The following is a 16,476-nucleotide window of genomic DNA, read 5'->3' as shown; positions in this document are numbered from 1 at the left end:
ATTCGTCTTTATGGCGCAGAACTAGGACATAATGTCATTTTTTTCTCTCCATTTAAACTATAGAAAAAGAGCAATAGAGAGGAATACATAACATTTCAGCAACCCATCTATAAATAACATTTAGAGAGACACTTGGGTGAGCTTAACATTGGCACTTATATAATAGGTGTGCATGAAAAAATGACAATAGTACTAAAATGCCCACCTCAAAAGACTCTGTAGTGATTTAAGGGCTTTTTTTGAGATTAGGTTTATGACAAATTTCCCCGCCTCTTTTTGGGGCGTGGCTTAAGTTATGTTTTCAGTCTCAGCTGTCCGCGTCACGGGAGGGGACCAAGCGTGGTAATATTGCTCGCTTTGTCAGTTCTGTTGTCTAAAATGGTGACCGATCACCACCAAAATGCAGATGCACATTACCACTCTTCTCCACTTCACTGTGAAAGTATAAAAGTCTTCTGCACAATAGTTTGGATGTATTGACATAAAACGTGATCTCATCATGATCACCTCCACAATATCAAAAAATACCGTGGCGATCGCTTCTCCGCTTACACAGGCTGAAGTGGACAAGAGCATGAATGCGCACACGAACCCCGACTGGTTATATTGCAGACATTTAGCGACGCTAAACTCGTGTCTCAGGAGGGAGACCCTCCCTGGTTAAAGGTAGGATTGGGACAGCGGTTTAGCAACAATTAGCTTCAGGCCGTTAAAACAAAGGCGTTAGCACAACAACATTAGCTCCTTACTCTGCGTCCAACCTGCGTCCATCTTCAAGTCGCAGGGTTGCCTCCCAAGCAGTCGCGTGCGTTGTCAGAAAGAGAGCCACCAGAGAGTGAGTTAAGCCCTCATCGAACAAGTGTCAATGTTCAGTAGGGGTGTAACGGTACGCTAAATCACGTTTCGGTTCGGTTTTTGGGAAACTTCAGTTCAGTATATTTTCGGTACAAAAAAACAGATTTTTTTTTTTTTAAATATGTTTATTTTGAAAAGATGACAGGTAAACGGTACTTTTTTTCAAAAAAATAAATACAAGCGCACCATTCGGGTGATATTCTAAGAAATTACACCAGAATAAAAAATACACTAACAATAAAGATCTCTTAATTTTGTAAATTATTAAGACACTGAAATCTTTAAACACTCAGCAGCAACAGCCTATGAAGTATTCAAGTTACAGACAGGTTGTCGTTACAGTACATATATACACTTTTTGATGAAAAAAGTACATACAACAACAGTTACAATTATTGCTAATGATATTGGAACAAATTTTTATAATGGAAAAAAATACGGTAACTTTAAAAAGTCTTTTTGAAATTGTATACACTTTTTAGGCATTGAAATCTTTGAATGTTCAACAGCATATTGTAACGAATTGGCTTATCTGTGTTGTGGTCGGATTTGTGTGTTGCTGAGTTGTGATGTTTCCGAGGTTCATGAATGCACCGTAGCAAGAGAGAAAGAAGAGCCCGCCTGAGCAGTTGTGCTTGGATTAATAAAAATGTGATACCGTAATTAACGTGATACCGTTCCTGGAAGACGCTACAATATGAAAATCTCGCTATTTAAGTTTGCCGTTTTTGCTCCGTCGTCTAAGAAACATTCACAGTCGGATGATGCCGTGCATGTTAGACATGCTACCCGCCACCCATCTCATGTACCAATGTCGGCACACAACTTTCGGATTCAACCACGTACTTTTCCCCATCAGCGATTTTAACAGGACAGCCAGAATGTTCCCAAACAGGAGACTGCAGTGTACGGGGGGACCTTCGAGCTCTGGCTCCGTTCTGGCTCTCCCTGTTGTGCCGCCCCTCTCCTCTCCCGCATGCAACAGTCAATTGCGCCTATGTGTAAGCTCGCGCTAATAAGTGGACCGAACCGAACATGCCATACCGAAACGTATTAATACACACACGTGTACCGTTACACCCCTAATGTTCAGCGAACAAAAAGTTCCAGCAAGGCTGACTCCACAACCGAGCGTGGCCGCTTTGGAACTCACCTTTTCGGCTGTTTACGTTCCAAATTGGACGGCGTGTTGACAGTCGAAAAACTGGGGCCATTCCTCATCCAAATAAATGTGCACGTCTCATTTCCACTTCAGTCTCTGTAAATATCCTGACCGATGTTAAATGCCTCGCTCATCCTAACCGTGATCAGTAAAGAAGCAGTGTTTTTTTTTGTTTTTTTTTAAGCAAAGAAGCAGTGTGCACTGGTCCCAGCCTATGTAGTTCTGCTCACTTCCACATTTCCTCATTCTCATATAAGTCAGCCACAGAGAGGTTAATCCTTTTGATATGTTGAAGTGGGCATTAGTAGAGATGTCCACATAAATTTTGGTGCCAATTGATCGCCGTTTTTGGCCGTTATAAGCAATGAAAGTACAATGATTTCCAATGGAGAGTTTGGAATCGGTTACTCCTGTGACTCCGGCCAAACAGGGATAGAACGCTAGGGGGCGCGGCCATTCTTCTCATTAACAAGGGGTGTTATTCATGGAGTCACTTATCTCCTAATTTCTCCCAAATTTATTGATAAGTTAGAAATTAACAACTCTTTACATTTTCCTGATCAAAAAATATATAAAATGAACTTGTTAGTGGAAACATGGCCATCCCCACCATCCCTTTATTGCACTACTGGTGCAGGTTTGCCTGGCTTTGCGTTGTGATACGGTTAACTAATGTTAATTAGAAACATGTTGAATATACCCCTCTTGACAAATCCTCTGAGCCCAGCTTCAGTAAAACTGGCGTAGAACTGCCACTGTTTCAGGGGCATATTTCAGAAAGGACATTCAAAACACTCTTAACCTGAGCTCCAAATTGACTTCCTCTAAAGTCAAAAACTCTCAGTATTTGGTTTCAGAGCAGCTGATGTGAATTAATTCAATCAACTCATAGCATGTCCACTGTGAACTAAGTACAGGCATGGCCACAACAAACAGACGTCTAATATAAAAGCCACATCCAATTTGTTTTTTTGGACGTTTTAGACTAGTGCCCATGCGTCAGTCTACCTAAGTATTGATATTTTTCTTTGTTTGGCGGCGTGTCTGCTTGTGCGGCACCTGGCGTGACGTAAAGATTATGTAAACGACGCCGATTGGCTGTCTACGTCGAAGGACGAGCTGGGACCACGTGGGTCGGTTGAATATGCAGGACAGAAATCGGAGATGGAGGGTCGCTGCCCAGCTCTGTTCTTTTGTAAGCATGTGTAAAATGTTGATGGAGTTGGGCACCATATAAAATCTCACCTAGCGTGCCACATTGGCATGGACCGGCCCTGAATCTAGGCAAAGTGTAAACAATATGCCAGCTGCTCCATAAACCTGTGAACTATGAGTGACACAGTAAGAGGCTGTCCGTGTATCAGTTGCATGGACACAAGTCCCGGTGTAAAGGTGTTGACCCAACCAAAACACAATCAAGGAATAAAGGCACTTAAAGGCACTTGGTTTGCGAGGTGCCCATCTCAAGCACAGTCAGACTCAGTCGACCTCTGTGCCATTGTACATAGGAGGAGCAGTATCATTGAGACAGTGACCTACATGATCCTGAACCTGCTCCCTGGGGAGCACTGTGTCATCACACCCCAGACACTGCATGGGTGAGCACAGTAATTAAATGAAAGCAATTGGTCAAAGGTCACTGAACACATCAGGGCCACGTGTGGACACAAGGCATTACCATGGCAAAGATGTTTAAAAGCTCTCAATTTGTCCATGAGTGTGTTACGGTTGTAGCCTTGGTAACAAGCATTTATTTTCATGTTTCGTACATTTGTTTCTTAATAACATGATATGAATTTAATAGGCATTTAAATACTGTATTTAAAGACTAAAAGGGAGCGATGACTACAAGTTTATTTACACTTATTTTTTTCAAACAGAGACTGGTTTAGCAATCAACTCAGGAGAAGACTTGGTATGTGGCCATCATCGCCCCAAAATATTCTCTGAATGACAAACTGCGCAGATAAGAAGGAGGTTGAATAAGCAAAGCAGGCTTCTTTTTGTCATGAAGCAGGGAGACCATTTCCCTGGAAAGTAGACGAATAGTGCTACAGCAAGTATTACAGCTGCAGCAGTGCTTTAGTAAAGCTTACTGGCTTGGACAAAAGACTTTGAAGCCTGAGAGCAAATCAACCACTGTGTTCTCCAACAAAAGCCAGTTGTGGAAGCCGTAAACACTTACAGATATCACGTACAGAAAACAGATTTGGATTCTGTTTACAAGCCCACTGGAAATCAATATGCTGTGGTAAATTCAAGTTCAGGACAGTCCCTTCTTTAGTGCCTTAACCTTGAATAACAGCTGTTATGTTAACTAACACTTCATTGACTTGCTAAAACAGCACGGAACATAATGTGACTCCAAATTTAGGGCTCTTGAAATGTGTTGGGATTATACAGAAACCCCACAATTGACTTTAATTCTAGACAGCATGGGGTTCTGGACAATAAAGCGTGGTGTATTCCATTAAAACAGCAAATGCAACTGCTTGCTCCTCAGTCCTAAATTGTCAGGCCTAGAAAACAAGACAATGCTTTCAGAGTGAAACTCTATAAAATTGATTATTGCTTTCTCTTTCAAGTGCTGCTGCAGCTTTGTGACTTGCACATGACTTGGCAGGAAAAGGACAGCTGGCCCTCCATTCTGGGTACTATCCACATGATTGGTGTTCCACAAAGGAGGCAGGCTGAAGAGATGCAGGCTGGCTGGACTTTATTCACACACAAGCACTGCTGGATATAGCGCAATTGGATCATCTTAGAACAACTAAGAATGAACAAGTAAGATTTTCTGCAGTTATGCCAAGAACAATACAGAGACAAAAAAGCATCTCCTCAATTAAGTGATTTCTACAGGAAATTCATAAAGCCAATAAATGGTTTCAGCTTTCAGGTGTTAGAGGAAGTGATATTGACCTCTCAACGTTCAAAAAATGAAATAAAGTTTTATATCTCTCTTTACTGCAAATGTCAGAGGAAAAAAATTCTACTTGTGAAGCTTTAGTGACTAGGCTCTATTAGCTTCTCAGTGTGAGCCGAAACCCACTGACAGTGAGTGGACTAAAATATAATTCTGTTAAAACATAAACCCACTATCCTAAATAATGTAATATAAGTTAACATGGTTGGCATATTCATCACCAGTTCCCTGACGAATGAATCCCCATTAGAAACAAAACAATCAGACCCCTTTCAGTGTTGGAAAGGTGACTCAGTATCAGCTTGTTAATGTTTAAAATTGGTATTCATGCGCATTACCAACAATTGCAGTTCTTGTTGTTGAGCAGCATGTTGCTGCTTAGCCATGGGAGTCTGGAAATTATTTTGAAGCCGGTCTTTTTAATTATCCTTCAAATGCTTCCTGCGCTCAGCAGATGTTGAGCTGCAGGGCAAGCAACTTAGCAGCAGGGCTCCCTCACACTATACACAGATCAGGACTTGGCTATTGACTGACCTGTCCCTCTGCCTGGGTGGTATATTCTATTTCAAAGATTAATGTCATTCATGCATAATGTATTCAGCAAAAAACATTATTTACACTGATTTATTGTAACCATTGAATGTGTAGTCAGCAATTTGTAATCCAAAACACCCTTTTGGCTGTGAGTAAGTAACGGAAAAACCCTAGCTCTAAGAATGGTGCGATAACTTATTTGGCTTAGCTGATTATGGGTTTGACCCAAGCACACAACCATTTTCTAGCCAATCAGTAGGGTCATGTACTACATTTGAGTTTTGTGTTCTGCTTCCGATCCTTGTTTTTTTCCTAAAATTGTACTGGCACTTTATAATTCACCGCTGAAGTGTTCTTTTTTTTCCTCTACTAGTTTCAATGTACAACTGCCATCTAATTCAGGTGTTAAACAGTCATCTTTGTCTTTCATCTCCTTCAGGATTAATGAGTTTCTCTTGTCTTCTTATATTCAAATTTTTTTTTTAGCATTTTATATGTTATTATGGTCTATCAGTAAACCATTTCATGCCGAGTTGCATCCGATTTATAAGATTAGTGCAGATTCAGATACTAAGTAGGCTAAAAGCCTGACAAACCATTCTGATATCTGCCTGTATGTTCTGTGTTCACTGCATACATGTGACGTATTTTCAGCCACAGGAAAAGTATCTCCAGACATTTGAGAAATATACATTTTGATGGCTGTCAAGATCATCTGCAAAGAAACAACCTTTTGGATGATAAAACTTGCAACCAGATAATAAATACTACAAGCAGAACCTACTAAGCACTGTTTAGCATTGGTGAAGAGTAATAAATCTACATCTCGTTGGTCTAATTTATTAAAACTGTTGAGATGGATCATATGACCCGTTACTGTTTTGATTAGGTATCGTTTGCCCTTTGACTCGATTTTTCAAAAACCCCAAATGTGTGCCATGGTTCCAAATTACATACTGCAGTTTCTGAATGATTTTATAATTAGAATGATGAAAGAGCAGAAAGTAGATGGTGTTACTATCAGAATTTCTCATGCATAGAACTGAACACGAAAGCAAACAATTTTCACTACTGACAGTTTTGATGAAATGAGCTTCAGAATTTGTTTCTTAGTCATGGGCATCAGATGAGACTAACACTTGAAAATGCAGCTTTGACTGAGCTGCTGCAGACTCACAAGGACAAATTGAGGGACGTGTTACACCAATCCTGCTGTGAATACATGGCACAGTTGACGCTAACTATCTAAAAGCATCTCAAAAGCCACTGGGTTTGGATGAATCTGCGAGCAAAGACTACCTCAAAAACAGTAACTTCAAATGTAGCAGGCAGCACTGCCAAGGGCTAAAAAGTATACTACTCAAAGTCTCAATGAACAAACAAAGTAGACAGCATATTAAATATATCAGAGGGGGTACTTTTGGGGAGCAAAAAGTAGGTAAATCTGTAAAAAGTGAAAAAGAAAAAAAACATACACTGTGGTGATTGAAATCTAATATAACCTCTATTTTATTTCGATACAATTTGCTGCATGCCTGTCAAGTGTTATTGTCCGCAGAGGGTGACACATATGAGCATATTCAAGTCAATTCCTTACGCGCATTTCTTGCACACTTTCAAGGCACTGCGATTCTCCTGTCTTGCTTCTGACACATCCACCAATGTAAAAGTGTGAAAACGCGCACAGCCACCAAAGAGGTGTGACCCACTAACCTATAGGCCGGTACACCTATCATTTTAAACAGGCCTCCAATAGCGTTTCCGATTAACGACTTTGTCAAATTACTACTAGGACCCCACCACCAACCCCGACCCCCGCTGGGCAACATTTGAACCTAAAGACTCACCGTGGCATGGAAGTCTCTCCTTTTAGGACCTTTGAGGACCTCACGGCGAGGCTTTCATTTCCTGTTGGCCACAGCTGAGGTCCTCAAAGATCCATAAAGGTCCAAAAAGGTCCTCAAAGGAAACCTTTATGTACCTCTGTGGACCTCGGCAGCGGCAAACGTGAGTCTCGCCGCGGACATTGAAGCCTCACTGCGAAAATAGACGGTTACATAGGCGGAAAAAAATGGGCTTCTGACTATGCTTCGTCCGACTATTTGTTTAAATTTTCCATCTATCGTTTATCGCCTACAAAATAGGCGTCCGTCATAGGAGGATAGATGGACCGGTCCGTCACATGGGTGGATTGATTGATTGGAATGCCCAGCTCTGCTTAAGGCAACACTGTGTCATATGTCAGTTTGTGTTTATTATGGCGCCGCCATGTGGACAACAGCGGTAGTGTTGACAAAAATCAACCACATTTCCCATGCATGCCAGCGCGTAGTGTCGTGAAATCCTGAGCCGTCCTTATAGCGAAAGGAGGAAGTGAGTATGCCGTAAAGCAATTCAGGACATTTGCATTGTTTTGTGTGTCAGGATTGATCCCATCCTCCTCAAAGGTGCTTAGTGCCATTAAAAACGATACAGACCCCCTCAGGGCATGAAGTCCCATTCAACTACTGTACTTGTAAGTCAATGTTTCATCAAAAGAGTTGTGAAAAAATCGTATTAAATTCGATTTCTTGCCCAGTGCTGCTTTAACATAACAAAGCCTTCTTCTTGCAAAAGCCATGTGAGGCATTAAAAGCTGGGTACGAAAACATAAATTCAGGTTGAAAGTCAATCGTTCCTGTACAAAATGTTATTATATTGAGGTGTCATATATTTTAAAGAGTCTAGAGTAATTAGATCATTTCCTCATACTGCATAGTCCTGATAAAATGTGTTAAGAAGCACTGTACATTAAGCACATTCCACACTGAACAGGCATTAACAAATCAGGCTGTAGCAAGCATAGCCGCATAGCAAACCTCCAAGTACTGGTTAAAACAATATGATGACCTGTAAACTAAACTAAATATTGAATGTTGAAATAAACTCCGAATTTAAAAAATAAAAATGTAAAAATCTGCCTTGTGGTATCTTGTTCTACAGCCTTAAGTTTGGCATTTTAGCATTATGATGTTGGTTAGGTTGAAGATAAACAAGTTATCTAAGTGTTGACTAAAGTAAATCTGTTACTTTTAAGGTTGTCAGTAGAAGAATGTGGGAATGGATTGTACAATCAGACCAGCAGGTCAGAAATACGTTTGCTTTACTTTCAATATTTATTTGATGAATTTCTTAACTAGCTGGCTGTATTTCTCCACATGTATACACAGAATTCCTTGGCTGAAATTAGGTCTGCTGAGAGGAGACGTTTTTTTTGTTTTTTTTTCCAGTTCTACTGTCAACATGACAGCTTTCCTCTTTAACTTGCCTTTACCCAAAGTGATTTGTAATTCCATTTGGGGGGAAATGTAAAAAGATAGAGGGATAAAAGATATATAAACATCCACCACAATTAATCGTGGATATATGGATATACATGTATTTGCTAAGTCTTGCCTGATTTAGCACTTCTTGCCTAACAATACATATACAGATGGTTGCCATTGGTATTAATTGTTTGAACTTTTTTAAACATTCTAATCAACAATTGGAGCACAGACACTCGGTGTATCACCTTTATCTTGAGCATGGTGACGCCCTTCCTTGAGGTTAAGGAAATAAACTTGACTTGACTTAACACAGTGCCAGGAGACGCTAGGTTCACTGACCGAACAAATACAAATAATTCAGGATTCCAGCCATGTAACACAATATTCTGTATCCAATAAGAACAGCAGTAATCAGTCAAAGGTACAAATAGAAATGCCATTATTCATAGAGTTACGGACAGTACCATGATTACAGTGAGGATTATGTTGTCACTGCATAGCAGGATCTTCAGACACTGCTGGAGACTCCAATGATAAAAATACAACCAAGTACATGCATGCACTTATATTTGCAATGGTAATATGTACAGCCAGTATGTGTTGTAAAGTTACATATATGACTGCATATATCATGAGTTGAGTTTTCACCCTAACGGCTGATTTACACAACCTTTAATGGTGAATAGGAGAGATATGTCAGATTTCACCAAAGTTTCACAAAAGTACCACAGTGCCAAAGGGCTCAAGTAACGACCAATCACGGCTCCCCTTTTTTCTGGCTTTGGTCACATGGTGACATTCTCAAGCTGATCTCTTAGGCACTGTGATGCTGTTTTCAGTTTACAGCACGTGGCAAAATGGCCGCCATCTGAGATGGATAAAACCGTGTGGATTTTGCTGCTTAATTGGTATTCCACAAATGCAACATTAATCAGAATAGAATACTATGTTTAGACTAGTAGATCAAACATATTGTCAAGAACATTTTTGACTTGACTTCCTTTAAGGATTGTGTTGACATACATGTTTGACAAAAAAAAGAGGAAGCACTTGTTTTCACATTGTCTGTAAAGTAAAACATGTGCTTCACTTATTTCTATGGAAGTTGATAAAAGTTAAGACTGATAGTTTTGGTATCTGGGGAAATAAAGCAAATGTTAGGAGGAAAAAAAGCTTGATTGGAACATTGTCTTTTATGTCATTTGTGTTTTTAAAAAGTGAAGGGGGAAAAAAATTAAATATTTGAAATCGGAAATCACAGATTTTTTTAAAAGGTCTTATTACCCAACCCTACTCTAATGAATGTATGTATTGTAAGTTATTACACACATTATACACCATTAGTAATTCCATTTTTGCATGTGATTTCCTGGCAGAATCACTGCTACTGATGAAAGTGCAGGGCTGCATTAACCAGCTGCAGCTGCATTGCGTTGTAACACAACACTAGACACTGGTGTTCACCCCGAGCTGACTGGCCTCCACAGGAAATCACCTGCCCCCGCCCCCACACCGCACCACTCACATGACCTGCTCAGTATCACAGTTAAAGTCTCCTGGACTTTGTCCGTAGCACCAAGCAGTGCTATGCAAAACTCCTAAAGGAACATATCGCCGCTGTCCGGCGAAAATCTCATGTGTCCAATTATGATCCTTTTTTTTTTTTTTTTTTCTTCACAAATCAATTCTAATGAGCTGTTTCTACTTTGTAATTTGTATCCAATTTTAGCCAATTTAAAGCAGCAAAAGTAGCAAATACACAAATAAAAAAAACATGTTCACAGCCGCTCTTGAAAGCAACTTACCTGTATGTTTGAGTGTTGCGGAGGTGCGGTGATACGAATTCCGTTTCCTCCATGTGCGGAATCCGTGTAGCGTAAATGGCCGCCTCTATCTACCGCCTGGGCGTTTTGTTTTGTTGTTTTGGTTTTTTTTAGACAAAAACGAGTGAAAATAGTAAGGTTCGCTTTAAGTTGACTTGTTTGTTTAATACAGATCAGAGTGATGAGTTGTTGCAGAAGGACCCTCGATCGTGTGTGACGGAGGTAAGCCTCCGTTTCATTTTAATATCCACTTTATAGACGCGGATAGTAGTCTCATTGTTTTATTTATTGCATCGCTCATGGCTTTCAACCTTTAAGAAGGCGTTTTGTGAATGTGTTGTAGCCTGAATGAAGATGTATTGTATTGTATTGTGCAGACATTTGCTGGTGTGATGTCTTCAAAGGCTTTTTGCACAATGGGGGCTTAACATGATCGTGGACTTTGAAGTACTCGGCTGCCACTGGCTTGGTTTTTGTACTCGTTAAATTAACGATTGGATGTATTTTTTAGGTAGTATTACATGGACGTGAGTGTGCAATAGCAACATAAGGTGTAATACAAACCGAACGAAGCGGTGGCTGGGAACTCAAAGAAGCTGTTTTCTTTTTTTGTTTTTACCTCCTATAAAGTTGTCATTTTGTCACTACGAGAATTCCGCCCGACAGCAACGATATGTAGCCTGCAGCTGGAAACGCTCGCAGGAATGCTCATTAAAATCATGTTTCTGTATTAGGGATGGGTGAGTACCAATACTAGGGATCAGTATCGGGTTGATACTGGCCTTGTTTTAAGGTATCGAGTACACGCAAAATCTATCAATAATAACAATCAACAATATTAGTTATTTTTGCTCTCTTGTGGCCGTTTTATTATCCAGAAGTAAATGACAAACAATAGGCTATGTCAGTCCTCTCAAATGCCCATTAAGATGCAATTTCTGTAAGTATGTGTTTGTTTTTGTTTATGTTAGAGCTTAGAGTGCATTACTAGAGTGTTGCTACCAAAATGTATATTTATTTGCTAAATCAATCTGGATGGTCTGATAACTTTCTACATTACTATATATGATGCATATACTTACTTCACAATATTACCCGCTTTTATCAACTGAGGAAAAATAGAATGTTGTTATTATTCAGTGCATTAATAAGGTCTATTTTATTCTTTCGAATGCAGTACAGAGAGCATAGCACTTTTACTTAACTCATTCACTGCCAGACATTTTCAGACCCTCTTTTACCCTAACGTTTGAAAACATTTAAAAATATATATAAATAAGTTCCTGGGATTGAATGGCTGGACTGTGAAAAGACAAGTAAATTTGCCAATGGCAGTGAATGAGTTAATTGTGTGTATCATACAGAATGCTTTATTCACCTGTTGCCTACTTACAACTTACAAACTTGTATATTTTGTAATATAAATTGTATTTTTCCTCTGAATGGCTGTATTTTATATTTTAAGCCATGTATTATTTTCGTTAATTTTGTTGGGGTAAATCAATATTTATCAATATTGGCTGATATGAAATACTATATTGTGTTCAATTTTTCAGCTACATCTCCCAACCCTATTTTCCAGTGTCTGATTAATACTTAACAGTTAACAGACCTGACAACCTGAATTATTTTGCGGTTCAAATTTGTTTGTAACAAAGACTAAAACTCAGGAAGTAGTCAATTTTATTTTGAACTTGTGTTAATTTATTACAACTGTATCCTAAATCAGAGTGAGTTGTTTGTGTTTTATTTTGAACTTAAATTCTGTATTACACAGTGACTCTTCTGCCTTTTATCCAGAAATAAACAAATAGTCTTTCTTTAAAATTAACTGTCATTAGTTTATTTAATTTAAGTCTCAAATGTACAAGTGGTAGAAGTTACTTGTTATCGGTATTGGTGAATACTCAAGACTTGAATACTAGTACTATTATCGATCTAAAAAAAAGTGGTTTTGAACATCCTCAATAGAAGCCATGTAATAAGGTTTGTCTTATCCTTTGCACATTAAAGTGACACTCGGATGAGCTTAACATTGGCACTTATATAATAGGTTTGCACGTAAAAATGACATCAGTACTAAAATGCCCTCCTCAAAAGACTCTGCAGTGATTTAAGGGCTTTTTTTGTGATTAGATTTACGACAAATTGCCCCGCCCCTTTGTTATTTTTTCGGTCTCAGCGGTCTACGTCACGGGAGGGAGGCAAGGTGGTAATATTGCTCGCTTTGTCAGTTCTGTTGTCTAAAACGGCGACCGATCGCCACCAAAATGCAAATGCACATTACTACTCTTGTCCACTTCAACCTGTGAAAGTATAAAAGTGTTCTGCACAATAGTTTGGATTTATTTACATAAAACGTACTCATCATGATCACCTCCACAAAATCAAAAATACCGTGGCGATACACAGGCTGAAGTGGACAAGAGCATGAATGCGCACATGAACTCCGACTGGTTATATTTCGGACATTTAGCGACGCTAAACTCGTGTCAACTCTTGGGAGGCAGACGGCGACTGGCAGTGGGCAAGCAATCAGGCAAGCATGGATCTTTAGTCCCACCCCCCACCCCGCCCCCCAACGCACCATTTCGGCTGTTACGTTCCATTGGACGGCGTGTTATCGGTCGAAAAAACTGTGGCCATTCCTCATCCAAATAAATGTGCACGTCCACTCATTCCTACTTCAGTCTCTGTAAATATCCTGACTTAAATGCCTTGCCCGTCCTAACTATGATCAGCAAAGAAGCAGTGTTTTATTTTTGTTTTTTTTTAAGCAAAGTAGCAGTGTGCACTCATCCCAGCATAAATCTAAAACGGTAAAGGGCGCGGCCATTCTCCTCATTAACAAGAGGCGTTATTCATGGAGTCACTTATTTCCTAATTTCTTCCAAATTTATTGATAAAATAGAAAATTACAACTCTATTCATTTTCCTGATCAAAAAATATATAAAATGAACTTGTTAGTAAAAATATGGCCATCCCGGCCCAACCATCCCTTTAACGCGTCAACGCACGTGCATTCCCAACCATGAATGCAAGCACACATGCACGGACCCACACATACACGCTCTCTCTTTCTCTTGGTACCATCTTGTATTCCATCCTTGAGTGTCCTTGTTCATGTCAGAGTCAGCTGGATATGGAGAAATGAAGCAAGGTCAACAGTTTATCTCCCCTCTTTATAAATAATGTGACTCACTGGCTGAATTCTGGTTTGAGGGTTAAAACTGCTAAAATAGTCACAGCTGATACAGTATATACGGGGAGTCCTCAATTTACGAACGAGTTCCATTCCTACACTGGCGATGTAACCTGAATTTCGGCGTATGTCGGATTTCCCCGGTTAAGTCGAAATTTACATCAACATGCTTGGTATAAAAAAAATAAATAAAATACATTAAAATAATAACATAAGATGCTGTACTTGGCATTATTCCTGAGAGGTGGATGGAGAAGAAGGAGAGGAGGGCGAAAAAGGCAAAGATACCACCGGCGCCCACAGACACGATCTAGACACTCTGCGTACGCGCAACCTGCCATGGCACAATAGAACAATCCCAGTGAGACTACACCCTTCATCATTCTATTGCTGTACTGCATTTTGTCCCAAGCCCTACTAACAATCCCGACCGGAATTGTGCATGTGTGTCTGTGTCCACGTGTGTAATAACAAACCTTTCTTTAATAAACATTTAAGCTGAATACCTTGAAGTAAGATAATAGTGTCTTTGTGTTTTCTCCAAAGTGTCTTCATTGCTCATGGGTGACGAGACTAAAAGCAAATGTGATTTCTTTTTTAATGTAATGACATTTTAGTGTTAAGTGTTTCCAAATCTAGTTATAGTGTTTTCAATCTATCTGACTGTAGCATCTTCTCTACCTTAACTGAGGACTTGCATTGATTTCAAATCTTACCCAAAAGAGAGAACATATTATAATAGCCATTTGTGCATTTTGTGATCAATTCTATTCCTTTAAAGATTGGTTAGTTAACTTTTGGGGATTTATGGGGACGGAAGTCGCCTTATAATTATTTGATAATTTCTATCATTATTCCCTAGGAATAAATCAATCAATGAATGAATAAATATATATTGCTGGATATACAGCAATGTGCTACGGTGTTAACGAGTATGTCCACCTTCAAACAATGCATACACACAGAAACACATCAATAAACTCTAAAATTCCCTTCAAGTTGCGGAACATGAGGCACTTGTCACAATTATACACGTTCAACCAAGGGAGCTCATGTTGCTACATTACTGACAAAGCATGGGAGATGTGTGATCGCATGAGTGCCGATTGTGCAAGTAGTTAATCCAAAAAGGGAAATAAAGTCAAAATCTATGTTAATAGCTCCATTTCATAAAAACTGAGGGCAATCCAGTAAAATAGAGCCTTAAGTCCAGAATTTATATTTATGAATGTATTTGTGGTCCAACTAATGAAGATATCTGCAGCAATAGGAAATACGTTATGTTCACATTTCATGCAACTTTGTACCTGCTACTTTTTTTCAGCGGTGTGTACAGATTGGTTGCTATAAAGCAAATGTCCCTTCAGGGATAATAAGGATTTACTGCAAGCTGTTCTGCTCTATCAGCACTGTGCTTTATCTTTCACATATCTGAGAAGGCAATCACAGTAACAGCATAAAGCAATATAAGACCAGTTACACCGCTACTACTTGCTTCTTTTGCTTTATCTATTCTTTTTTTTCCCCACTAGATTCGCCCTTATCTACCCTGACATTTAAATTCTTTGGAGGATGATGCAGTTGACTCTTCAATGTATGCATTTACCTTCATGTTCAATAAATAGTCATCGTGTTCTTGTGTACGGCATGATCCTCTTTCCTGCTGCAGTGATGACCCAGTTTCGCCATAAGGATAATTAAAAATGCATTTAGTCTAATGGACTTTTATTTGTTATTTTTTTCATTTAATTCCCTGTGCATCACAATGTGACAATGTAATACAAGAGATGATATGTTTAGCATACTGTTAGACGGTATGTTGTAATTAAGTTGAATAGATAAGTGGTCACTCAGCTTGTGCAGACAAATTATATTCTAAAGTCATATTCGGAATTTGGAATCAACAGCGTATCAAATCAATTAGAAGCTTGGTAACTAATTCCCAATCACAATGGACCAAAATGATCACAGGAAGACTACCAATTAGTGTCTATTTATTAGAGGCATTAGGGCCCTGGACTGGTATGGATGTTTTGAGGTCAATCCCAATTCTGATATTTGTCAGAAAAAAAATCTGATACACAATTAATTGGCCAAATACTGTATTAAAAGAATGGCACATATAATGAATAAAATAACCTCTGTTTTGGTCCCTTAATGCAGAACCTTTGATTGTTTTACAATATTTAGTTCTTGAGTATTAATTTAACATAGAGGGATTTTCAAGTACAAAAACATGAAAGAAAAAGCATGAACTGAAGAATTTAGATTATATTTAGGCCATAAATAAGCAACATAATGAGTGAAGTTCTGGCAAAAACAAAAGAAAGCAGATCTGTCAGCAATATTAAATCAAGCTTCTATGTGCCTTCTTGTTATTATTATTTTTGTTTGTTTGTTTGTTTGTTGTTGGTGTTTCAGTTGTTCTGTGTTGTTTTTTTTTCCCTTCCCTTTATTGTTGCTGTTATTGTAATGTTACTTCTTCTGACCTGCCAGGGACTGCAGATAGAAAGTAGCCGTGTTCTAAATCTGGCATATTTACATGTAAATGTTCATTAATATGCACTGTCCCTTTTAAATAAATAAATTACAAAACGTGATTTATGTATGATGCCTTTTAATGTTACATCACTTTACGCCCATTTCGCCATGATGTGATGACTTCAAA

At 39.0% G+C, this 16,476-nt stretch overlaps 1 protein-coding gene and 1 long non-coding RNA gene across 8 annotated transcripts in view; one reads left to right on the top strand and one right to left on the bottom strand.

Annotated features, from left to right (window-relative positions):
• Positions 1–16,476, bottom strand: part of fbrsl1 (fibrosin-like 1) — a 330,172-nt gene that overhangs the window by 287,617 nt on the left and 26,079 nt on the right. The window lies entirely within an intron of this gene.
• LOC147147767 (uncharacterized) lies at positions 307–15,449 on the top strand. The gene is made up of 3 exons (XR_015086926.1): positions 307–342; positions 4,603–4,801; positions 15,341–15,449. It is a non-coding gene; the product is annotated as an uncharacterized LOC147147767 (long non-coding RNA).

The sequence above is a fragment of the Filicampus tigris genome, chromosome 5 (genome assembly GCF_054856515.1).
Source record: "Filicampus tigris isolate MCC_2025a chromosome 5, RoL_Ftig_1.0, whole genome shotgun sequence".
NCBI classification, from domain to species: domain Eukaryota; kingdom Metazoa; phylum Chordata; class Actinopteri; order Syngnathiformes; family Syngnathidae; genus Filicampus; species Filicampus tigris.
The sequence above is the reverse complement of the archived record's forward strand: the minus strand, read 5'-3'. Positions and strand labels throughout refer to the sequence as shown.